General features: G+C 39.2%; 1 protein-coding gene across 1 annotated transcript in view; it reads left to right on the forward strand.

Annotated features, from left to right (window-relative positions):
• Positions 1-1,116: 1,116 nt before the first annotated feature.
• The window catches only part of CKAP5 (cytoskeleton associated protein 5), a 110,920-nt gene continuing 86,902 nt past the window's right edge, over positions 1,117-25,134 (forward strand). Inside the window, exon 1 of the mRNA XM_039226747.1 lies at positions 1,117-1,176. The gene's annotated coding sequence lies outside the window, so the exon portion shown is untranslated. The remainder of the gene's footprint in view (positions 1,177-25,134) is intronic.

Raw genomic sequence — 25,134 nt, forward strand, 5'->3', positions numbered from 1 at the left:
CTTGAAATTCTCTCTCTCTCTCCCTTTGCCCCTCCCCTGCTCATGCTCTTTCAAAATAAACATTTTTTTTTAAAAAATCCCTTTCACATATCCTCCCTTAGCAGATTTTCCCCTTCCGTGAGCATCTACAGCTTTTTATGTTGTTTTCATACTGCCTTGAATTTTAGTGACTAACCTATATGTTTTATTCCCCTGACCAAAGCAGCTAGTAAATTTCTTGGAAGTAAGGCCCTTACCTTATTCATAGAAACATAGAATTTGGAGATAAACAAGACTTTTATTTATTCATTTGTTTATTTATTTTTAAGATTTTATTTTTAAGTAATCTCTACACGCAACTTGAGGCTCAGACATACAACCCTGAGATCAAGAATTGCACTCTGCACCAACTGAGTGGTATAGGGAACCCCCTCTTTTTTTTTTAGGATTTTATTTTCAGAGCTAAACAAGGCTTTTAGAAATCATATTAACCAAGCCTGCCGTTTCTATAAATAACAGGAACATAAAGCTTTTGCAGACTGCTTACGGTTCAAAGGCCTTTCCTAGACATTCAATTAGCTGTATTAAATCCTCACATTAAGATTGTGAGGGAAACACTGTTATCTCGTTTTGAAGAAACTAAGCTACAAATGATTTACTGGGAAAAGTGGTTTACTTAGAGTAGGTCCAAGACCAGAATCCAGTATCCTGGCTCCATTCGCTGCTTCTTCCACTCTATCCCAGAGCCTCTCCTTTCCCTCACGCGCTTAGCTGCACTATCGATATTTGTTGAATGAAAGGACTTTTAAAAAAATTGCAGGTGTTGACAGTCGCTTGAATAGCCAAAATTAAATAAAGCAAACATGCTGATGGCCGGGGATGCACAGTTCTCCACACATCTGTCGCCTTTCTTTCAGGCGTGCGTGCAGGGTGGGGGTGGGGGTCGCCGGCAGCTTTCGTTCTGGCGACCCTCGCCCCACCCGACCAGGCAGAGCTGGTTCGGAAGGAAACACGGCTGCGCGCGGCCCCTTTAAAGCTGCGGGCGGCGCGTGCCCACAGTCCTTTCAAATGGACCAATAAACGCGCGATGGGCGGTCCGCCGAGGACCAATAAACAACGAGGACACTGCGGGGTGTGCGGCGGCCCAAGCGGTTTCAAACGGCTTAGAGCAGGCCCCTCGGTTCTGACCCGGCGGAGGTGAGTGGCCGGTGGGCCCGACCCACCCGGCTAGGCTCTCGGGTCCGGGCGTCGCGCGCGCCTAGGGACCTTGAACCCTGGGCGGAGGACCTCCGCAGACGCGCCCCTCCCTCGCCGCAAGAACCCGGCGGGTCTGAGGCGGCGAAGCGGGGCGGAGGCCGGGGGACCTGCGTCTGGCGAGGCGGGGGGGCGTGGGCGCTCGCGTGCTGTCGAGGCCGGGATCCGGGTGACCCGAGCGCGTTGTGCCGGAGTGCGGGCGGCAGCGTCCGGGGAATCGGGGCGGCGCAGGGCCGCGCCTGGCGGCTGAGGGTGTTCCGGGACTGGGGCGGGGGCCCTGCGAGCCGGCCCTGCTTCAGTGCCCCTCGCATAATTGTCAAATGAATGAATGAGTGATTAAGAGTCTAGGAGGGCTGTCGTGGTTGTGACGGGCCCGGTCGCCTGGAGTGTGACAGACTGCGGTACCGGGGCCTGCCCGCGCACCTGTGTCCCTGCTGGCTTGCTGCGGTTTTAACAATTCCGATCATACCGCTCCGCCCTCACGCCGGGCTTTCTCTCTCAAAAGATGTCAGTAGAGTTCGGGTATCTTTCTAGCTCTGAAGGTTTCGCGGTCCTGTACAATAGCAGGCAGTGTAGATTAGCTTAAGCAGGCCCTGCTACTTTACGGTGGGGGTTCAGTAAACTAGATTCTTACTTTTTAGATCGTAACCCTCTTAAGCTGTTGAGATAGCTACGCTGTAGTGGCGGAAACCGTCAGGCAGGATTTAAATGCATCCTGTTTTGTTTCTGGGATAGAGAATGATGAAAGCGATGTTGCCAGAGTGGCTACTGTGTGTTAGAAAATATATTCGTGTTGATGAATCCTAACAATGAGTTTTTCATTCAGCATCAATAGAGGGTAAAGTGGTTTTTGCAGAACTTGCCCCAAATTTATGCTTGGCTCTAATTCTCACGGGGAACTAAGGCATCAAATCTTGGCCCAGAAATGCTGCCTGTCTTATTTTATGCATAATTATAGTAATTGAAAACTCATTTTTAGAGAGGTGAACTCCTTCTTTTTCCATTTTCATCACCCTGAAAAGTCCTTCTTTGACCTAAAGAGCCAATATATTAAGCTAACAATATTTTGCAACTTTTGGGAAGTCTAAAAGATTTGGACTTTTCTTTAGTGATTGGACAAATTGTAATGTTGTTTGTAGAAAAATGATACAAGAAAGAAAGGTGAAATCACTTTTGTTTTGCCAGCATAAATGAAACTTAGTTGGTCAACTCGCGAGAAAAAAATTTTTTTACACAAGATTTTAAAGTCTGTTCCACGGAGTAATGGCAAGCAAGGTATTCCATAACAATTAATATACCTTATATTTTATTACTTTTAACATTTTGATCATCAACTTTGAATTATGAACAGTAGTATAGCCTACAATTGACGCCTCAATGTTAGCAGCAGAAGTTTTTAATTGCAATAAATTTGAGTCCGTTAATATTATGAACACTGTTCTAGACTCTGGGGAGGCAATTAGAAATAATAGAACATCTTTAACAAGGCCTCAGGATATTGTTTAAATCTTGATGTGGAATGAAAACTTTCCTTTATTTTGAAGTAAAGCCAGGTTCTCTTATTCTCCTTTGACTTAATGGAGCCTCATTGATTCATTCAACACATATTGAGATAGATGCCTACTGTGTGTTAAACACTGTTCTCGATTCTGGGAATACACTAGTGAACCAGAAAAAGACAAAGCTCCTGACCTAAGGGAGTTTGACAGTTTTATCTCTCAAACAACTTGCTGTAGCAAATTGTATTTTCTGTAATCCCTCTGGCCCAGCTCTGAACATTGAACAAAATAAATACTCAAATACTTTTATTAGCAGCAGCTAACATTTATTGAATAGTCACTGGGTGCCACATTTTCTCTTTTGTAATCCTCACAGCTTTTCATAGATGAGGAAACTGAGTCTTAGAAAAGTTCAGCAACTTGTTCAAGATCACACAACTGAGAGAATCTGAGTTTGAATCCAAGTTAGTCTGTCTCCAGAGCCTTTGCTTTAACCTATGGTTGTACTATATGAAGTAATGAGACCTGTTAGGGAGAAGTCAGGAGCAGTTTCTGGGTAGACTACCCCCCCCCCCTTTTTTTTTTTTTTTTGAATTCTTCTAGCAGAGTCATGATTAAATATGAACAGTAAGCATGGTAGTTTTTAGAGGGAATATGGGGCAGTTCAAAACACAGTATTTACGGGACATGTGTGACTTTGGGGGAGACTCTCAGGGAGCATAAAATTGAGATCTTCATCTAATTATCATTGATAGATTCCTGGTAGCTAGTGTTGGAGTGGTTTCAGATTCCTAAATGAGTTTTGTATTTTTACCTCTGGAGTTCAGAATATGTTAGCTCATTCCTCTCAGGGCAGTTGCTCTGTTTACTTGAGATATCTCAGACACATTAGCTTATTCTTTTTGGCTTTTGCATTTGCTATTCTCTTTGTATTCTGGCTCCACTCAGGTCTCAACTCAAATGTCATCTCCTTAAAGAGGCATTTTCTAAGCTCCAGTTAGAGTAGCTGTCTTGGTCACTTTTGCCTCACTTTCATTTTTTATTCACCTCATAGCATTTATTGCTATCTGATAGTTCATTTATTGTTTGCTTGTGTATTGTCTGATTTCCTCACAGAAATGAAAGCAGAGCACAGATTCTTTTCTTCTTCTATCCTCGAGATTACCTCAGTGCCTCAAACAATACTTGGAACAAAAAAGGTGTTCAAAACATTTGTAGAACAAAATTGGCCAAAACTCATAGTCTTCTCTATGTGATAAAGTTATAAAGACAGTATATAACTAAAGCTGGCTGTGTTACTGTGTCTTTGGATGTGAGCAATATTTCAGCAGACTAATTTGGAAAGTCTTCAATTAAGAAAACTGGAAAAATTATAGTTTTATGTTTGTGTCAACTGGGAGGAAAAGTAGGTTTTGCTTCCCCACTCCTGCCTTTGTTGTTATTATTTAATTTTTTAATGTTTTATTCATTTCTGAGAGAGAGACAGACAGACAGACAGCGTGAGCAGGGGAGGGTCAGAGAGAGAGGGACACACAGAATCCAAAACAGGCTCCAGGCTCTGAGCTGGCAGCACAGAGCCCAACGCAGGGCTCGAACCCATGAACCGTGAGATCATGACCTGAGCAGAAGTCGGACACTCAACCGACTGAGCCACCCAGGTGCCCTTGTTGTTATTATTATTATTTAAGATTTTGTTTTATTTTTTTTAAGTAGACTCCATGCCCAATGTGAGGATTGAACTCATGCCTCTGAGATCAAGAGTCGCATGCTCTACTGACTGAGCCCTCTGTATTGTTGTTGTTTTTTGTTTTTAATTTAAAAAACTTTCTATGGAGTTTTTTAGGGGTATTGGTCAAGTATATTTTAGGATGTCCCTCTACTGGAATTTATCTGATGTTTTTCTTGTGATTAGACGGTGCTTATTGGTTTTGGGGAGGATGTGATTGCAGAGAGGAACTGCCATTTTCATCATATTTTAAGGGTTCATACTATCAGCATGACTTATAACTATTGATACTGACTTTGATCACCTGGCTGAGGTAATATTTGTCAGGTTACTCCACTATAAAGTTACTTTTTTCCCCATTCCATACTGTCGTCTTTGGAAGAAAGTAACTGTTGCCTGGGAATGAAGAGTTATGCTCCCTATTCTTTGGCGTAGAGTACTTGCATAATTTATTTGTAATTCTTCTGCATGGGAATTTTGTCTCTCTTTCCTCATTTATTAATTAGGCAAGCATTTATATCAGTGTGGAATGAAGGATATCAATTTTATACTTTTTTTTTTTAATGTTTTTTATTTATTTCTAGGAGAGAGAGAGAGACAGCGTGAGCAGGGGAGGGTCAGAGAGAGAGGGAGACACAGACTCTGAAACAGGCTCCAGGCTCTGAGCTGGCAGTCAGCACAGAGCCCGACGCGGGGCTCGAACCCACGAACCGCGAGATCATGACCCAAGCGAAAGTCGGATGCTTAACTGACTAAGCCACCCAGGCACCCCTCAATTTTATACTTTGAGTCATACTCCAATACTACTTTGTTTTATTGCTTACATTATTCCAGCTTTGTCCATTGGAGCTCATTCAGTTGGCTCCTGTACTGTGCGCCTTTAACATACTGACATCAGTGTGTGTATGGGTTTTTGTTTGTTTTTTATGTAATTATATTTTTAACACTCCCTTACTTGCTGACACTACAAGATGCTCTAGGCTCATCTTGCTTATTTCTGGTCACAGTGCTAAAATCAGATATTTCTCCAAGGAACTCTGGTTCTTTTACCGGAGAATGGTGTAAGAAACGAAGATGTGGGCAGTCGGTATTCTCATTGCTGCCAGGGTTTTGTTTCTTTTAGGTCCTCTCAGCTAACAGAGCAAAGAGTTTTATGCTAACTCTTATATATAGACAAGTCTGTAAATATTTCTGTGTGTAAACATCTGTAAATATATTAAGTTAAACAGGAGTTCTTACTGAAATCTCCAGTTCTAATCCATTATCACGCAGACCATTCTAGCCTTCTCCACTTGCTGATCTGTGAATTTCCACATCAACAGAAGAAACTTTGCTTCCACCATCCATTTATTTAATTGATCAATTCCAGTATACGTGTATAGCAGTATCAGAATTGTTAACGCATACTCTCAGGGGAAACAAATTTATCAACTACAGTACAGTACGTATGTACAGTTCCTTTTGCATTCATCTTAAAAATTCCATTAATTTCCAACGTTACCTAGGTCCACCCCTTTTCCCTATCCCCTTCAGTGAGTTTGTTTTAACACATTTGTAACAGATTCTCTTTGTCACCAACAGCATTCTTTTCTGATTCCCCAACCTCCTAAATCACTTTTTTATAAAGTTTATTTATTTTGAGAGAGACGGTGTGTGGGGAGAGAGAGAATCCCACGCAGGTGCCACGCTGTTAGTACAGAGCCTGATGTGGGGCTCAGATCTCACCATCTGAACCGTGAGATCCTGACCTGGACTGAATCAAGAGTCCCACACTTAACTGACTAAGCCACCCAGGCGCCCTCCTAAATTACTTTTTAAAATTAGCATACATTGGGGCTCCTGGGTGGCTCAGTCGGTTGAGTGTCCAACTTCAGCTCAAGTCATGATCTCACGGTTCGTGAGCCTGGAGCCTATTTCAGATTCTGTGTCTCCTTCTCTCTCTGATCCTCCCTGCTCACGCTGTCTCTCTCTCTCTCAGAAATAAATAAAACATTAAAAAAAATTTTTTTAATAAAATAAAATTAGCTTACATCAAGTTCACTCTTTATGTTAAGTTCTTTAGGTTTTGACAAATGCATAATGTTACTTATCTGCCATCATAAGAACAGTTTCACTACCCTAAAAAAATCCGCTGTACTTTACCTTTTCATTCTTTCCTCACTCCCCCATCTCTGGGCAACTACTGATCTTTTTACTGTCTCTATAGCTTTGCTTCTTCCAGAATGTTATTTAATTGGGATCATATACTATGTACCCTTTTCAGACTGGCTTCTTTCACTTGGCAGTATCCGTTTAAGATTCTTCCATGTCTTTCTGTGGCTTGATAGCTCACAGCCATCGTGTGGTTGTCATGGTTTGTTTATCCATTCACCTGTTGAAGGATAGCTTGGTCATTTCTAGTTTTTGACAATTGTGGACAAAGCTGCTATAAATATTTGTATGCAGATTTTGTGTAAATACACATTTCAGTTCAATTGAGTAAATACCTAGAAGTGCGATTGTTGGATCATAGGGTAAATCAGTGTGTAGCTTGTTAAGAACTTACCAAACTGTCTTCCAAAGTGGCTGTATCACTTTTTCATTTTCACCAGCAGTGAATGAGTTATTTTTGTTCCACATCTTTGTCAGCATTTAGTTTTATCAGATGGGTTTTTTTTCTTTGCCATTCTCATAGGTGCATAGCGCTCTCACTTGTAGAAAATTTTGTTTTTTCATGACATTGACTTTTTAAAAATAAATTTTTAATGTTCCTTTATTTTGAGAGAAAGAGAGAGAGAGAAACAGAGACAGAGTGCAAATGTGGGAGTGGCAGAGAGAGAGAAGGGGATACAGAATCCAAAGCAGGCTACACGCTCTGAGCTGTCAGCATAGAGCCCGATGCGGGGCTCGAACCCAGGAACTGTGAGATCATGACCTGAGCTGAAGTCAGGTGCTTAACCGACTGAGCCACCCAGGTGCCCCATGATGTTGGCTTTTTTGGTGAGAAGATGATAGGGTTTTTTAGAGGAATTATTTAAATAAATTTTTTGTTTTGTAATTTAGATACTCAAGAAAAGTTGCAAAGATGATACATAGAATTCCTGTATACTTCTCACCCAGTTCCCTATTGTTAATGTCTCACCTGGCACATTTGTTAAAACTAAGAAACCAACAACTGATATATTACTTTTTGCTAAACTCCAGATTTTGTTTGAATTTCTACAGTTTTATTACCATTTATATCTTCTTTCTGCTTCTGATCCAATTCAGGATAACCCATTACATGTAGGTTTTTCTCTCTTAGTCTTCTGTTGTCTTCATTACTTTGACAGTTTTGGAGAATAGCCAGTTATTTTGTGTAATGTCCCTCCTTTTGAGCTTGTCTGATATTTTTCTCATTATTAGACAAGAGATACATGTTTTTGGATACCATCGTTTCATATCAGGTGATATCAATATGATATCATTAATGATGATCACTTGATTAAGGTAGTGTTTGCCATGTTAATATGTGAGGTTACTATTTTTCCTTTTTTTAAATACATTTTTCCTTATTTTTGTAAGGTTTTTTTTTCTAAGTTTATTTACTTATTATGAGAGAGAGAACCAGTGGAGGAGGGGCAGAGAGAGACAGAGGATCCAAAGCAGGCTCCGTGCTGACAGCAGACAGCCTAATGTGGGACTTGAACTCACGAACTGTGAAGTCAGAACCTGAGCCAAAGTCGGACACTGGGCTACCTGAGCTACCCAGATGCCCCAACTATTTTTCATTTTTTATATTGAATTCTTTAGAAGTAGATCACTAAGTCTAGCCCACTCTCAAAGTGGGTGGAGGACTTAAGATACACTTCCTGGAGAGAAGAATATCTACATATATTATTTGGAATTTTGAAAAGAAGATTTGTTTCTACTCCCCCATTTACTTCTTTATTCAACCATTTATCAATAACAGTGTATTTATTTTGTACTTTTAGTTATAATCTGATTCTATATTTAGTTTTTTGCTCAGATGTTCCAACTTTGACCATTGAGAAGTCTTTCAGGTTGGCTCCTGTGTCCCTTTGATATGCCTCCATCCTTTTTTTCATTTTGAGCATTTCCTCACTTTCTGGTACTACAAAATGCCTCATACTCATCTTATATTTTCCCTGCTCTACCCAGAATCAGCCATTTCTCCAAGGAGCCTTGGTTCCTGTCATTGGACAGTGATTTATAGACACCAAGGTCCAGGTGCCCTGTGTGTTCATTGCTGGGGGTGTCTTCATTCCTAGACCCTCTCAATGGACAGAGCTAGGTAATTAATATATGTATGTTTGCTAACTTATGTATATGCACAGACACATAATTGTTTCTGTATCTTTCTATCTGTATTTATATTAAGCTAAACATGAGTACATATAGTTCTCTTCCAACTTTTAGGTGAAACATATATCCCAAACGAATGTCTTTGCTTTTTACTGAGATCAACCCCCCCCAGCTCCCCGCCCTGACTGACACTTTTTAAGTGCCACAGAAAGCATTGTTTTTCATGACCCGGTGATAGCAGTTGTTTGACCTGGGATATGATCTTTGTTTGGAAATGCATTCAAAGCATAAATTCTGACTTAGTTAGAATAGTCATATGTTTTTGGCATTAATATGGTGTCATATAAACCGTGGTGACCTCATGTCTCTTGACCTTGTCTCTTCAAACATGATTTTCATTAAGAAATAAGAGCCCTATTCTTTGATCTTTTTTTTATAATTTATTTTATGTTTGTTTATTTTTGAGAGTGAGAGAGACAGAGCACGAGTAGGGGAGGGGCAGAGAGAGAAGGAGACACAGAATCCAAAGCAGGTTCCAGGCTCTGAGCTGTCAGCACAGAGCCCGATACAGGGCTCGAACTCAAAACCACTAGGCTCTGACCTAAGCTGAAGTCAGATGCTTAACTGAATGAGCCACACAGGTGCCCTATTGATCTTTTAATTATATTTTTTAGAGATTTGTTATTAAATAAAAGTGATTTTTAGATCCTTTCTATAAAGATGAGAAAAAATGGGGCACTTGGGTGGCTCAGTTGGTTGAGCGTCGGACTCGGCTTGAGTCATGATCTCGTGATTCGTCAGGCTCTGTGCTGACAGCTAGCTCAGAGCCTGGAGCCTGCTTTAGATCAGTGTTTCCCTCTCTCTCTGCCCCTCCTCTGCCTGTGCTTTATCTCTCCCTCTTTCTGTCTCTCTCTCCCTCTCAAAATAAATAACCATTAAAATTTTTTTAAAAAGATGAGAAAAAATTGAGTAGTTTCAAGTATTAAAATTTGTTTAATGTGGATGACTTTTTTTTTCATTTTTTAGTCATAAGACTTAAGTAGCATTTTATTTATCTGAAAGTCAACTACTAGGAAATAAACCATAAAAGTCTTTTCAGCAGCCTAAGTAGGTATCACAAATTTTATTGACTTCCCTCAAGTAGATCCTGCTCCCTCTTACAGTTTCAGCCTGCTTGTTCTTTAAATTAAGAGCTAAAATTAAAAAGGCATCACTGCCACAAGCTAACTAGAAGTGTTAGCTTGATTAGAAGGGTTGAGGAAGGAAAGCTACAAAATGTAAAAATTCAAAAATGCCACTGGAACCATTTAGATTTGGTACAAGAGTCCTTCATACCTCTGTGGCATTAGTGGATTATCCTGAAAAGTTTAAATGATTATTAGTATACTTTGTTTAAGAAGACTAGGAAGCTTAGGTGTTTTCTCTGATTTATATGAAAAAAAGTTACACAAAGTAGTTGTTTCAGGGAGAGACCTCTCCTATTTGGCCCTCTTGACTGTCTAGAACATCTCATTCCCTAATCAGTTTTGTAGTTTTATTTTTTATTTTTTGTATTTATTCCACAGTGTTTTTAAAAAATCATTTTGTGTCCTTATCTACATGTAGCATGAAGTCTCTTATTTGTAGATTTTAAGAATTTTTTTTCGGGGTGCCTGGGTGGCTTGGTTAAGCATCTGACTTCAGCTCAGGTCATGATCTCATGGTTTGTGGGTTTGAGCCCTGCATCGGACTCTGTGCTGACAGCTCAGAGTCTGGAGCCTGCTTTGGATTCTGTGTCTCCTTTTCTCTGCCTTCCCCCACTCATGCTCTTTTTCTCTCTCTTTCAAAAATGAATAAATATTTTTAAAAAGTTAAAAAAAATTTTTTTCAGTACTGTAATTCCACATTTCTTTTTTTTTTTTTAATGTTTATTTTTGAGAGAGAGAGAGAGCAGGGGAGGGACAGAGAGAGGAAGATAAAGAATCCCAAGTGGGCTCTGATAGTGGGGCTCCAATGGTGAGATCTTGACTTGAGCCGAAATCAAGAGTCTGATGTATAACTGACTGAGCCACACAGGCTGCCCCCCCACTTTTTTTTTAATGTGGCACATTCTTTTTTTTTTTTTTTTTTTTTAAAGGTCTCGTGAAAACTTCTTAGTCTAGAACTAGCATGAGTGCTTCATTTAGGAGTAAAAGACTAAATCTCATATCAGAAGTCTCTGCAGTAAATCTCTGCAGTAAATAAAACCACTTAAACATTTTTATACTTTAGAGGATTGCCTGCTTATTTTGAGCAAGGTTTAATATGGGAAATCTGTCCAAACAAAATATGGGCAGTCCCTTTGAGAGTTATAAAAATGGCATTTACTTTTTAATTAATAGTAAATCTGTTTTCTCTAGGATAAAAAGGAATAGATTACTTGTACACCAAAAGAAGCAGTTTGTTTTAAAAAAGAGACTTAATGTTTTTTGGTCCTAAGAGCTCTGTGCTAATTTAGGCCTTTCTTGGACCAGAAGACTGAAATATGGGGTTAAGTCTGAATAGAAGCTAAAATCCCTGAATAATTGGGATGATGCTTATAACAACACAATAATGGAAGTTACCATTTCTTTCTCTCTCTCTCTCTTTTTTTAATGTTTATTCTTGAGAGAGAGAGAGAGAGAGAGGAAGACACAGAATCTGAAGCAGACTTCAGGCTCTGAGCTGTCAGTGTAGAGCCCTACGTGGGGCTCAGACCCACGAACCATGAGATCAGGACCTGAGCCAAAGTTGGACGCTCAACAGACTGAGTCACCCAGGCGCCCCTGGTAGCTGCCATTTCTTGAGTGTTTGGTATTTGCCAGGCATTCTGTTAATACTCCTTCCTTGCATAAAGTCACTGGATTTGTATAATATGGCCCTTTTTAGCCCCTGTTTGGCTACTTGAGTTACGTTTCTGTTCTTTTGTTCAGCTCTTTTGGGCTTTCACACACATGTCCCCACTTATGGCTTTGCCTGGCTAATTCTTATTAATTTCCTTTAGTTCTTAGCCTTAATTACAGGCATACCTCGGAGATACTGCAGGTTCAGTTCCAGATGACTACAATAAAGAGAATATCACAATAAAGTGAGTCATGAATTTTTTGGTTTCCCAGCACATATAAAAGTTATGACTTTTACACTATACTTTAGTCCATTAAGTATGCAGTAACGTTATATCCAAAAAAAACGAACAATGTGCATACCTTAATTAAAATATATTGCTAAACAATGGTAACCAGCACCTGTGCTTTCAACAGTCTGTAATCTTTTCACTGGCAGAGTCTTGCCTTGATGTTGATAGCTGATGACTGATCAGGGTGCTGGCTGCTGAAAGCCGGAGTGACTTTGGCAATTTCTTAAAATAAGACAGCAGTGACGTCTGCTGCATTGATGGACTTTTCCTTTCATAAACAATTTCTCTGTAGCATGTGATGCTGTTTGATAGCATTTACCCACAGCAGAACTTCTTTCAAAATTGGACTCAGTCCTCTCAAACCCTGCTGCTGCTTTATCAGTTAAGTTTATGTGTTATTTCAAATCCTTTGTTGTCATTTCAACACTTTGACAACATCTTCACCAGGAATAGATTCTATCTCAAGAAACCACTTTCTTTGCTCACTCATAAGAAGCAATTCCTCATCCATTAAAGTTTATCATGAGATTGCAGCAATTCAGTCTCATCTTTAGGCTCCACTTCTGATTCTAGTTCTCCTGTTCTTTCTTCCACACCTGCAGTTACTTCCTCTACTGAAGTCTTGAACCCCTCAGAGTCCTCCATCATGAGAATTGGAATCAACTTCTTCCAAATTCTTGTAAATGTTGATATTATGACCTCTTTCCATGAATCATGAATGTTGTTCTTTTTTTTTTTTTTTTTTAAGTTTATTTATTTTGAGAGAGAAAGGGAGAGCGAGAATCCCAAGCAGGCTCCGAACTGTCAGCACAGAACCCAACATGGGGCTTGATCTCACGAACCGTAAGATCATGACTTGAGCTGAGATCAAGAGTCAGACACTTAACCAGCTGAGCCACCCAGGCACCCCAAATCAAGAATGTTCTTAATGGCATCTAGAATGGTGAACCCTTTCCAGAAGTTTTTCAATTTACTTTGCCCAGGTTCATCAGAGGAATCTTATGGCAGCTACAGCCTTATGAAATATATTTTATAAATAATAAGATTTAAAAGTCAGAGTTACTCCTTGATCCATGGACAAAAGAATGGATGTTGTGTTAGCAGGCATGAAAACATTAATCTCATATATCTCCATCAGAGGTCTTGAGTGACTAGGTGCATTGTTAATGATCAGTAAGATTTTGAAAGGAATCTTTTTTTTTTTCTGAGTAGTAGGTCTCAACAGTGGGCTTAAAATGTTTGGTAAACCGTGTTGTAAACAGATGTTGTCATCTAGGCTTTGTTTTTCTTTTTAAAAAATTTTTGCTTTTTTTTACATTTATTTATTTTTGAGAAACAGAGTGAGACAGAGTGCGAGGGAGGGAGGGGCAGAGAGAGAAGGAGACACAGAATCTGAAGCAGGCTCCAGGCTCTGAGCAAGCAGTCAGTGCAGAGCCGGACGCGGGGCTAGAACCCACGAACCATGAGATCATGACCTGAGCCAAAGTCGGACACTTAACTAACTGAGCACCCAGGCTTTATTTTTCGATTTGTAAAGCACAGGCAGAGTAGATTTAGCATAGTTATTGAGGGGCCTAGGATTTTCAGAATAGTAAATGAACATTGGCTTTAACTTAAAGTCACCAGCTACATCAGTCTCCCTGACAGGAGTCAGCCTGTCATTTGAAGTTTTGGAGCCAGGCATTGACTTCTCCTCTCTACCTATGAAAGTCCTAGATGGCATCTTCTTTAAACAGAAGGCTGTTTCATCCACACTGAAAATCTGTTGTTTAGTGTAGCTACCTTCATTAATAGCTAGATCTTGTGGATAACTTGCTGCAGATTCTCTGTCAGCACTTGTTGCACTTTGGTGTTATGGAGATGACTCTCCTCAAACCTCATGAACCAACCTCTGCTAGCTTCAGAGTTTTCTTCTACAGCTTTACCTCTCTCAGCCTTCGTAGAATTGAAGAGTCAGGGCCTTGCTCTTGGTTAGGCTTTGGCTTAAGGAATGTTGTAGCTGATTGGATCTTCTGTCCAGACAACTAAAACTTTCTCCATGTCAGCAATAAGGCTATTCGACTTTCTCATCATTTGTGCATTCACAATTTGGCTAACTTGACATAAGAGGTCTAGCTTTTGGCTTATCTTAGCTTTGGATGTGCCTTCCACACAGAGCTTAATCATTTCTAGCTTTTGATTTAAAGTGAGAAACGTGGGGCACCTGACTGGCTAAGTTGGTAGAACATGTGACACTTGATCTCAGGGTTCAAGCCCCATGTTGGGCATAGAGTTCATTTAAAAAAAAAAAAAAAAAGAATGAGGGGTGCCTGGGTGGCTCAGTCATTAAGCATCTGACTTCGGCTCAGGCCATGATCTCATGGTTCGTGGGTTCGAGCCCCACGTTGGGCTCTGTGCTGACAGGTTGGAGCCGGGAGACTTCTTTGGATTCTATGTCTCCCTCTCTCTCTGCCCTCCCCCACTCATTTTCTCCCTCTGTCTCTCTCTGTCTCTGTCTCTCAAAAATAAACATTAAAACAAATCTTTTTAATGGATGGATTGATAAATATATTAAAGTGAGAAACATGCAAGTCTTCCTTTCACTTAAACATTTAGAAGTCATTGTAGGGTTATTAATTGGCCTAATTCCAGGATTGTTGTGTCTCAGAGAATAGGGAGGCCTGAGGAGAACGTGAAAACAGGGAGGCTTGAGGAGAGGTCAGTTGGTGGAGCAGACAGAACACAACAACATTGGGGTGCCTGGGTGGCTCAGTCAGTTAAGCATCCAACTCTTTTATTTTTAATTTTTTTAATGTTTGTTTATTTTTGAGAGACAGAACACAACTGTGAGAGTAGCTGACAGAGAGGGAGACACAATCCGAAGAAGGCCCCAGGCTCCCAGCTGTCACCACAGAGCCTGATGCTGGGCTTGAACCCACAGACTGTGAGATCATGGCCTGAGTTGAAGTTGGATGCTCAACCAGCTGAGCCACCCAGGCATCCCAAGCATCCAACTCTTGATTTTGGCTCAGGTTGTGATTTCACAGTTGCGAGATTGAGTTCCATGTTGGGCTCTGCGCTGGACCTGGAGCCTGCTCTAGATACTCTGCCTCTCCCTTGCTCGCTCACTTTCTCTCTCTCTCTCTCTCTCTCTCTCTCTCTCTCAAAAAAAAAAAATAAATAAAATAACCCCAAAAGGCGCCTGGGTAGCTCAGTCGGTTAAGCGTCCAACTTCGGCTCAGGTCATTATCTCACGGTTCAAGCCCAGCGTTGGGCTCTGTGCTGACAGCTAGGTGAGAGCCTGGAGCCTGTTTCAGATTCTCTATCTCCCTCTCTCTCTCCCTCCCTCTCTCTCTCTCTCTCTCAGAAATAAATAAAATAAAACATTTTAAAAAAAAGAACATTTATTAGTTAAGATTGCGGTCTTGTATGGGTGTGGTTCGTGGTGCCTCCAATTACAGCAGTAACATCAAGATCACTGATCCAAAAAAACCAAACCAGATTACTGATCACAGATCACTATAACAAATATAATAATGGAAAAGTTTGAAGCATTGTGAGAATGACCAAAATATAACATAGACACGGAGTGATGTAAATGCTGTTGGAAAAATGGTGCCAATAGACTTTGTTTGATGCAGAGTTGCCACAAACCTTCAATTTGTAAAAACCACAGTATCTAGAATATGCAATAAAGTGAGGTATGCCTGTATCACTTTCTCAGGGAGACCTTCCCTGACTCCTCAGGTAGATTATGTGCCTCTCTTATACTCTCATAGTAGCTGGCACCTGGGCTACTGACTGTATTTTACTACCTGTATTCAGCACATAACTGAGTACCTAACAGTAACCTCATGTGATCTGCCAAGCACGTGTACTTGTGGGGCAGGGGAATAATGTGGATCTTAGGGGAGAATTCTTAACATGAATGAGGCCAAATTTCATTTAATTTTTACAACATTTAGTTGAATTACCTTAGGCAAGTTGCTTAACCTCTTTGCCTCAGTTTCTTTGTCTGTAAAATGGAGATAATATCAGCTTCAGAGTTATAAGAATTTAAATGACTCAGTAATTTAAATACTTAGAATAGTGCCTGGGACATGGTGAATACTCCAGAAGTATGTATTAAATAAGGAACCACATGAAGATGGTGCTGTTAGGGCAGGTGATGAAACTGAGACTCAGCTAGTGTGTGACAAAGCAAGTTTTAGAATTCAGATCTAACTTCAGAACACAACATGACTGATTTAGAGACTGGAGCTCTCTACAATTAGATTTATTGCAAACAACTGTTCTACTGTCCTGGCTTTGAAAGTGAAAGATTCTAAAATTAAAATTACCTTCTTTTCATGGATTTTATAATAAAAAATGGGTAACCAAGAAAACAGTGGAAAAACTTGTAAAATTTCAAAATCTATCATTGAATGATTTTTCACTTTGAAAAAGGGTTTACTTTAGAATTCCATTAAATATATTCTGTTTTCCTGACATTTGAAATACACATTCAACATACCAAATTCTATTTATAAATAACTCCAGGAACACATTTATTATATACTTAAGACTTCTGTGGTTTGATGAAATGATGCCATTTTAGGAATTATGTTAGAGTGCAAAGCACTCTGCTAGATGCTAGGGTAATAAATAAAATTTGGTTCCTTCTTTCAAAGGAGATATGATGCCCAAAAAATGTTAAGGGGGAGAAGTGAGGCTTAGCTTATGGGATAAGTAGAGAGAGAACCAGCTTCAAGGCTTTTAAAAACATTGAAGCTTTTTTTTTTTTTTTTTTTTTTTTTTAAAGAAATGGCTAGGTATGAAAGTGAGAAGTAAAAGTTCTTCAGCCAGCCCCTTAGATGTTCTCCTTAGAAGTAGCCTTTGTTAACAGTTTTCTGTGGATCCTTCCTAAAAATTTGTATGTGATTTCAAACAAGTACAATGTTGTAATTTGTTTTCTATGGCTGCTGTAGCAAATTACCACAAATGTGGTGGCTGAAAACAACAGAAACTTGCTCTTTCACTGTTCTGGAGCCCAGAAGTCCAACACAATTTAGGATGAGTCTTCTGGGGGCTAAAACCAAGGCAGGGCCATGTTCCTCCAGAGGCTCTCTGGGAGAATCCCTTCCTTGCCTCTTCTCTTGGCTGTTGACATTCCTTAGTTTGTATCATATCATTTCAGTTTCTTCTAATCTTGCTCTTCTCTGTCTTTATGTGGCCTTCTACGTGTGTGTCAAATTTCCCACTTTCCCTGTTACAAGGGTGTATGTGATTGCATTTAGGGCCCATTCAGATAATGCAGGATAATTTCCCCATCTTATGATCCTTAATTTCATCACAGCCACAGAGACCCTTTTACCAAATAAAGTGACATTGACAAGTTGTAGGGATTAAAATCTAGTATTTTGGGGGGTCGTTATCAGCCTACTACCAATGGTTTTACTTAATGCAAAAATGACTTCATATACAGCCTTCCAATTTTCTGTTAAAAATTTAATGTTATTTCTTCCACATGAATATTTAAATGTTTAGTCTTCATCTTTTTTTAAATAGTTGCAGAGCATTTTGTTGAATGGATGAGCGTCTTTTTAAAAGTTATAAAAACATGCAACACAGAAAAACCACCATTTTTAATTAACTTTTATTTTTATTTTTTTAAGTAGGCTCTACCCAGCACAGAGCCCAACATGGGGCTCGAACTCACGACCCTGAGATCATGAGCTGAGATTAAGAGTCATCCAGGGGCGCGTGGGTGGCTCAGTTGGTTAAGTGTCCGACTTCGGCTCAGGTCATGATCTCATGGTCTGTGGGTTCAAGCCCCATGTCAAGCTCTGTGCTGACTGCCAGCTCAGAGCCTGGAGCCTGTTTCAGACTCTCTGTCTCCCTCTTTCTCTGACCCTCCCCTGCTCACACTGTCTGTCTGTCTCTCTCTCTCTCTCTCTCTCAGAAATAAATAAAAACATTAAAAAAAAAAAAAGAGTCATCCAGTGCTTAACCAACAGAGCCACCCAGGCACCCCATAATTAAGTACATTTTTTAAAAGTTTATTTATTTGAGAGAGGAGAGAGAGCAAGGGAAGAGCAGAGAGAATCCCAAGTGGACTCTGAATCGCCAGTGCAGAGTCCTACTCAGGGCTAGAACCCATGAACCACAGGATCATGACCTGGGCGGAAGCCAGAGGCTTAACCGACTGAGCCACCCAGGCACCTCTAGGTACATTTTAAACTAAGTACATTTCCACTGTTGTGAAACAGATCTCCAGAATTTTTTTCCATCTTATAAACCTGAATCTATACATTCTCTTTCCCCTCCCTTTCCCCAGCCCCTGATAATGGTCATTCTGTTTTGTTTCTATGAATCTTACTAGTTTAGATACCTCATGTAAGTGGAATTATACAGTATTTGTCTTTTTGTGACTGGTTTATTTCACTTAGTGTAGTGTTCTCAAAGCTCATTCATATTGTAGCATGTAAGAGGATTTCCTTCCTTTTTAAGTAAGGAAGTCTTATATTCTACTGTCTGTATAAATACTACATTCTGTTTATCGATTCATTCTTCAGTGGACATTTGTGTTGCTTCTACTTCTTGGCCATTGTGAATAATGATGCTTTGAACATGGGTGTACAAATCATGTTGAGACCCAATTTTTAATTCTTTGAGATATATGTGTATGTATATATATGTACACACATGTGTACACACTCAGAAATGGGATTGCTGAATCATACAGTAATATGGTATTTTGAATTTTTTGAGCAACTCCATACTATTTTCTATAGCAATTAAACCATTTTACAGTCCTACCAATGGTGTGCAAGAGTTCCTATTTCTCTACATTCTTGCCAATTATTATTCCATAGTAATCATCCTAATGGGTGTAAGTTGATATCTCATTGTGGTCTTGATTTGTATTTTTCTGATGATTAGTGATGTTGAACATCTTTTCATATGCTGTTGGCCATTTGTATATCAAACTTGGAGAACTGACTATTGGAGTTTTTTGCCCATTTTTTTTAGGTGGGGTGTTTGGGGTTTTGTTGTTGTAGGAGTTCTTTCTGTTTTCTGGATATTAACGCCTTATCAGATGTATGATTTGGAGATATTTTCTTCCATTCTGTAAATTGCTTTTTAAAAAAAAATTTTTTTAATGTTTGAGAGAGAGAGAGAGAGAGTGAGCATGAGGGAGTATGAGTTGGAGAGGGGCAGAGAGAGAGGGAGACACAGGATCTGAAGCTGACTTCAGGCTCTGAGTTATGAGCATGGAGCCCAACATGGGGCTCGAACTCACAAACCATAAGACGTGAGCTGAAGTCAGAGGCTTAACCAACTGAGCCACCCAGGTGCCCCTGTAAATTGCTTTTTAATTTGTTGTGTCCTTTGATACCCAAAAGTAAGTTTGATGTCCCAACTGTCTTTTTTGCTTTTGTTGCTTGTGCTTTTGGTATCATATTTCAGAAATCATTGCTCATTTCAGTGTCATGAAGCTTTTCCTCTATGTTTTTCTTCTAGGAGTTTTATAGTTATAAATCTTACGTTTAGGCCTTTAATCATTTCAAATTAATTTGTGTATATAGTATATAGTGTATATAGTATATAGTGTATATAGTATATAGTGTATATAGTATATAGTGTATATAGTATATAATATAAGAGTCCTAACTTTTTTCACAATGCCATTTCATAAGGAGTCTGCTTTTCCCCCACTGAGTGGTCTTGGCACCCTTGTCAAAGATCACTTGACCCTACTCACTAGGGTTTATTTCTGGGTTTTCTGTTCTATTGGTCTCTTTGTCTGTATGCCAGTACCACACTGTTTTGATTACTGTAGCTTTGTAATATGTTTTGAAATCAGGAAGTATGAGTCCTCCGGTGTTTTTCTTTTTCAAAATTGTTTTAGCTATTCAGGGTACTTTGAGATTCCATATGAATTTTAGGATGAATTTTTCTATTTCTGCAAAAAAATGCTGCTGGGATTGATAGAGATTGTATTGAATCTTTTGCGAGTGTGGACATCTTAGTAATACTAATTTTTTCTTTTTTTTTGAAATAATTTATTTTTGAGAGAGAGATAGAGACAGCATGAGCAGGGGAGGGTCAGAGAGAGAGGGAGACACAGAATCCAAAGCAGGCTCCAGGCTCTGAACTAGCCGTCAGCACGGAGCCTGATGTGGGGCTCGAACCCATGAACCGTGAGATCATGACCTGAGCTGAAGTCAGACGCTTAACTGACTGAGCCACCCAGGCGCCCCGTAATACTAATTTTTTCAGTCCATGGCTTTGGGATGTCTTTCCATTTATTTGTATTTTCTTTAATTTCTTTTAGCTTTGTTTTGTAGTTTTCAGTTTCACCTCCTGAGTTAGGTTTATCCATAACCAAAAGCATTGTATTCTTTTTGATGCTATTATAAGTGGGATTGTGTCCTTAATGTCCTTTGCAAATTGTTCATTGTTAATGTGTAGAAACACAACGTGTTTTTGTGTGTTGATTTTGTATCCTGCAAGTTTGCTGAATATATTTGTTCTCAGATTTTCTTTTGTGGAGTCTCTAGGGTTTTCTACATGTAAAAGTATGTCATCTGCAAACACATAATTTTACTTCTTCCTTTCCAATTTAGATGCCTTTTATTTCTTTTTCTTAGTTTAAGTCTTTGGCTAAGACTTACAATACTGTATTGACTAGGAATGGCTACAGTAGGTATCCTTGCCTTGTTCCTGATCTTACAGGAAAAGCTTTCAATCTTTCACCACTGCATATGATGTTAGTTATAGGTTTTTCATAAATGGGCTTTCTTATGTTGAGGTCGTCTCTTCATATTCCTAGTTTGAGTGTTTTCATCATTGAGGGTGTTAAGTCTTGTCAAATGCTTTTTATTGCACCAATTGAGATGATCATGTGGGTTTTGTCCTTCATTCTTGTAATGAGTTATTGATTGATTTTGGTACGTTGAACCATTCTTGCATTCCAGGAATAAATTCCACTTGGACATGGTGTATAATCTTTTTAATGTGCTGTTGGACTCAGTTTGCTAGTGTTTTGAGGATTTTTGCATCAGGATTTTATCCACAATATTAGTCTTTAGTTTTCTTGCAGTGTCTTTGTCTGGCTTTCATATCAGGGTAATTCTGTCCTCATAGAATGAGTTTGAAAGTGTTTTCTCGGGGTGCCTGGGTGGCTTAGTCGGTTAAGTGTCCGACTTTCGCTTAGGTCATGGTCTCGCGGTTCGTGGGTTCAAGCCCCGAGTCGGGCTCTGTGCTGACTGCCAGCTCAGAGCCTGGAGCCTATTTCAGAGTCTGTGTCTCCCTCTCTCTCTCTCTGACCCTCCCCTGCTCACGCTGTCTCTCTCCTTCTCTCTCCTAGAAATAAATAAAAATATTAAAAAAAAAAAAAAGAGTTTTCTCCTCTTCAGATTTTTGGAAGAGTTTCAGGATTGGTGTTAATTCTTCTTTAAATGTTTGTAGAATACTCCAGTGAAGCCATCTCTCTTGGGCTTTTAACGTATCACTTTTAAATCCCCTTTGAGTGATAGTTAATAGTAGAATGTTCAGCTGGGTGTGGTGCCCTGGGTAGAAGCCATAGGAAGGCCTGCTCTGAATGTGATACTGACTTCTTGGTGCCACAAATTGTGCTACATGTGACTAGTTGACTCAGAAACTGTCCTTTCCAGTACTCTGTATATGGAGAAGGAAATACAGTTCATATTCCTGACTTCTTGAATCAGCGTTTTTACCTTTTACCGCATTACTTTCTTTGCCAGACAAAAGAGAATGTGCTTTTTGAGTGGCTGGTGTGAATCCCTTCTTTTTGGCCTGGGGACACAATTTATTCTACCTGGGTGAGATTGCCTGGAAAGGGAAAATGATGGTAGAACCCACATGTATGCAGACTGTGGTTTTGGATTATCACTACTACCGATACCTTCCCTTTGTAGCAATTTAACCAAGGGCCAAAGAGAATGAGGCTATGAGATTTTGCCACTGAAGTAGAAGCACTTTCCAAACATTTAACTTTAGCTACAAATGTCTTAGTACTGGAGAACTTGGAATTGCAAGCATGCTGTTTATCATGTATAAGTAGTGGTTGTGGAGCCCTGTCTCAAAATTTTAGAGGTGGGAGAGCTGTTAATACAAACTCCTTGTCTTATGTATGACAACGTTAAAGCCGCCAAAGAGTCAATGACCTTCCTAAGGTTTCACAGCTAGCTAATGGTATAACAGGGATTTGGGAATATAAATTTTCTTCTTTCCAGCCCAGTGCTCCCCTCAGATTGGAAAAAAAAAAAATTGCCTTCCTAACACTTCTACCTGAACATTATAGAATGTAACTTTTTAAAGTATAAAATCCTACTAGCAAGAGGCAGAGCTTTTTTTCCCCCTGTTCATTTTTAAACTCTTGGAATATTTAATATATTTTAAATATAATATTTATGTTATAAATTTGAAAAAGAAACACCCATCATCCTACCACCCAGTTTAAGAAATAGATCATTACCAATATCCTGTGTAGTCTTTCTGGATTGCATCCTGGGTTTTATTCCCTGCCTTTTTTACTATGCTCAGTTTTCAGCATTATCCTCCTTATACTTTTCTTTTAAATTTAAAGAAAATGTATGTATTCCTAAGCAGTATATTGTTTGGGTTTGTGTAATCATACTGTATGCTCTTTAGTGCTAGCTGTGGTTTATGAAATTCATCCAGGTTTTTGCTAATAGTTGTCTTCATTTGTTTTCACTACTGCATAATATCTTCTCTGAATATACCACAGCTTGTTTATCCATTCTCCTGTCAATGAGTTTTTTAATTGAGATATAATTCATATACTGTAAAATTTATCCTTTTAATGTGTACATACAATTCAGTGGCTTTTTAACATATTCACATGGTTGTGCAACCATCACCACTATCTAATTCCAGAACATTTTCATCACTTCAAAAAGAGACTTCAGGGGCCCCTGGGTGGCTTAGTCGGTTAAGAGTCTGACTTTCGCTTAGGTCATGATCTCGCAGTTCGTGGGTTCGAGCCCCGCGTCGGGCTCTGTGCTGACTGCCAGCTCAGAGCCTGGAGCCTGTTTCAGAGTCTGTGACTCCCTCTCTCTCTGACCCTCCCCTGCTCAAGCTGTCTCTCTCTGTCTCTCCTAGAAATGGATAAAACATTAAAAAAAATTTTAAAAAAAGAGACTTTATACCCATTAGCAGCCATTCCCCATTCCCCCTTTCTCATTTTACACACCTAGCCCCTGGCAACCACTATTCTACTTTCTGTCCCTGTGGATTTGCCTGATGTTGGCATTTAATTCCAAAGGAATCATTCAACATATGGCTCTTTATGCCTCACTTTTTTCACTTAGCATATTGTATTCAAGGTTAACTTACGTTAATAGCATGTATCACTGTTTCATTCCTTTTTTATGGTTCCATGATATTCCATTGCATGGATAGGATATACCACATTTTGTTTATGCTTTCATAAATTGGTGGATTTGGGGGCTGTTATATGAATAATGTTGATATTAGCATTTATGTACCAGTTTTTGTGTGGATGTAATGCTCTCAGTTCTCTTGGGAATGGGTTGCTAGTACAAATATTTTCCAAAATGGATGTACCAGTTTCTCCATGCTCACCAACAACGTACAAAAAAATTCCAGACCTCCTTTTTAAAGAATTTTTTGGGAAATAGTGGACAAATATTTATGATAAGTTTTATAATATTTTCTTGAAGCTTCTTTTTGTTTCCTAATCAAGAGAATTATAATTTTTTTAAAATGTTTTTTATTTATTTCTAGGAGAGAGAGAGAGAGACAGCGTGAGAAGGGGAGGGTCAGAGAGAGAGGGAGTCACAGACTGAAACAGGCTCCAGGCTCTGAGCTGGCAGTCAGCACAGAGCCTGACGCGGGGGCTCGAACCCACGAACTGCGAGATTTTGACCTAAGTGAAAGTCAGACGCTTAACCGACTAAGCCACCCAGGCGCCCCAAGAGAATTATACTTTTGATAAACATGTTTAATCTGACTTGTTATATGAAGAGATTGTTGAGGAATTTTATTTAGGCTATGGATAAGCTCATCTGAATGTTGGAAAACCAGTTCAACTGACAGGTATATGATATATGCTTTGGTTTGTTCTACTTACTAGGAGTACTATTTGTTTAGTCTTGTAGCTTGTTGATCCCGATAAAATGACCAAATTTGACTACTTTTGGATGGGATTTGAAAGACTAATTTTCACTGATATTTCCCTTTGAAAGTATTAATAAAGTAGCATCTAAGATTCATACCAAATGATAAATGACTGGTTTATAAGTAGAAGAGTACATTATAAACCATTAAAACTAAACTGCAGAAAGAACTGTCTTTAATTCATAGATATAAAAATTTGGAGCCATACTAGAAATTAGTACAAAGTAATAATACAGTTACACTTGAACTCTCACACATTGCTGGTGGAGGAAGAATAGTCACTTCGGAAAACAGTTTGGCACTTACTTGTAAAATTAAACGTACACTTACCATACAACCCGGCATTCCCACTTCTAGGTATTTGCCCAACAGAAATGAAAACTTAATGTCTATAAAAAAAAATCTGTAGCAGTTTTTCACTATTGCTAAAAGCTAGAAACAACCCACATGTCTTTTAACTGGTAAAACTGATGAGCAAGATGTGTTAGATCATACAAGGGAATATTACTTAGCGATAAGGAACAAATTACTGATCTGTGCAACAACATGGATAATCTCAATTGTAATATGAAAAAAGCCTTACTCAAAAGACTACACACTGTATGATATATTTTTTTTAATATGACATCATGCAAAAGACAAAACTGTAGGAGCAGCATACTGATCAGTGGTTGCCTAGGGGGGAAGGATTGACTATAAAGGGGCACCAGGAAATATTTTGGGCTAAAGGAGACATTCGTGATTGCAGTGATGGATACTCTATGTCTGCCAAAACTCCTAGAACTATGTACTAAAAAGAGTGAAGTTTATTGTATGTAAGTTATACCTTAATAAACCTTACTTAAAAGTTCTCAGCTTGGGAATCTCTCCTCTGTCTCTAAAACTCAGTTACTATCTCTTTCTGACAGCTGGGAGCACAGAGTTGGGAGCAGTTGATGATATGCATTTGTTTTTTAGTTTTAAAAGGAATGTGACAGAAAAAGTAGATGATATTTGTTGAACATTATATTTTTTATTTCCCAAATACTTATATATAGCACTTTGTTCTAGGCACTTTACAAATATGATAAACTTAATTGGTTTAATTCTCCTAATAACTTAGTGAGGTAGAT

This window comes from Hyaena hyaena, unplaced genomic scaffold, assembly GCF_003009895.1.
Source record: "Hyaena hyaena isolate Hyena2069 unplaced genomic scaffold, ASM300989v1 scaffold_23, whole genome shotgun sequence".
Taxonomy (NCBI): Eukaryota; Metazoa; Chordata; class Mammalia; order Carnivora; family Hyaenidae; genus Hyaena; species Hyaena hyaena.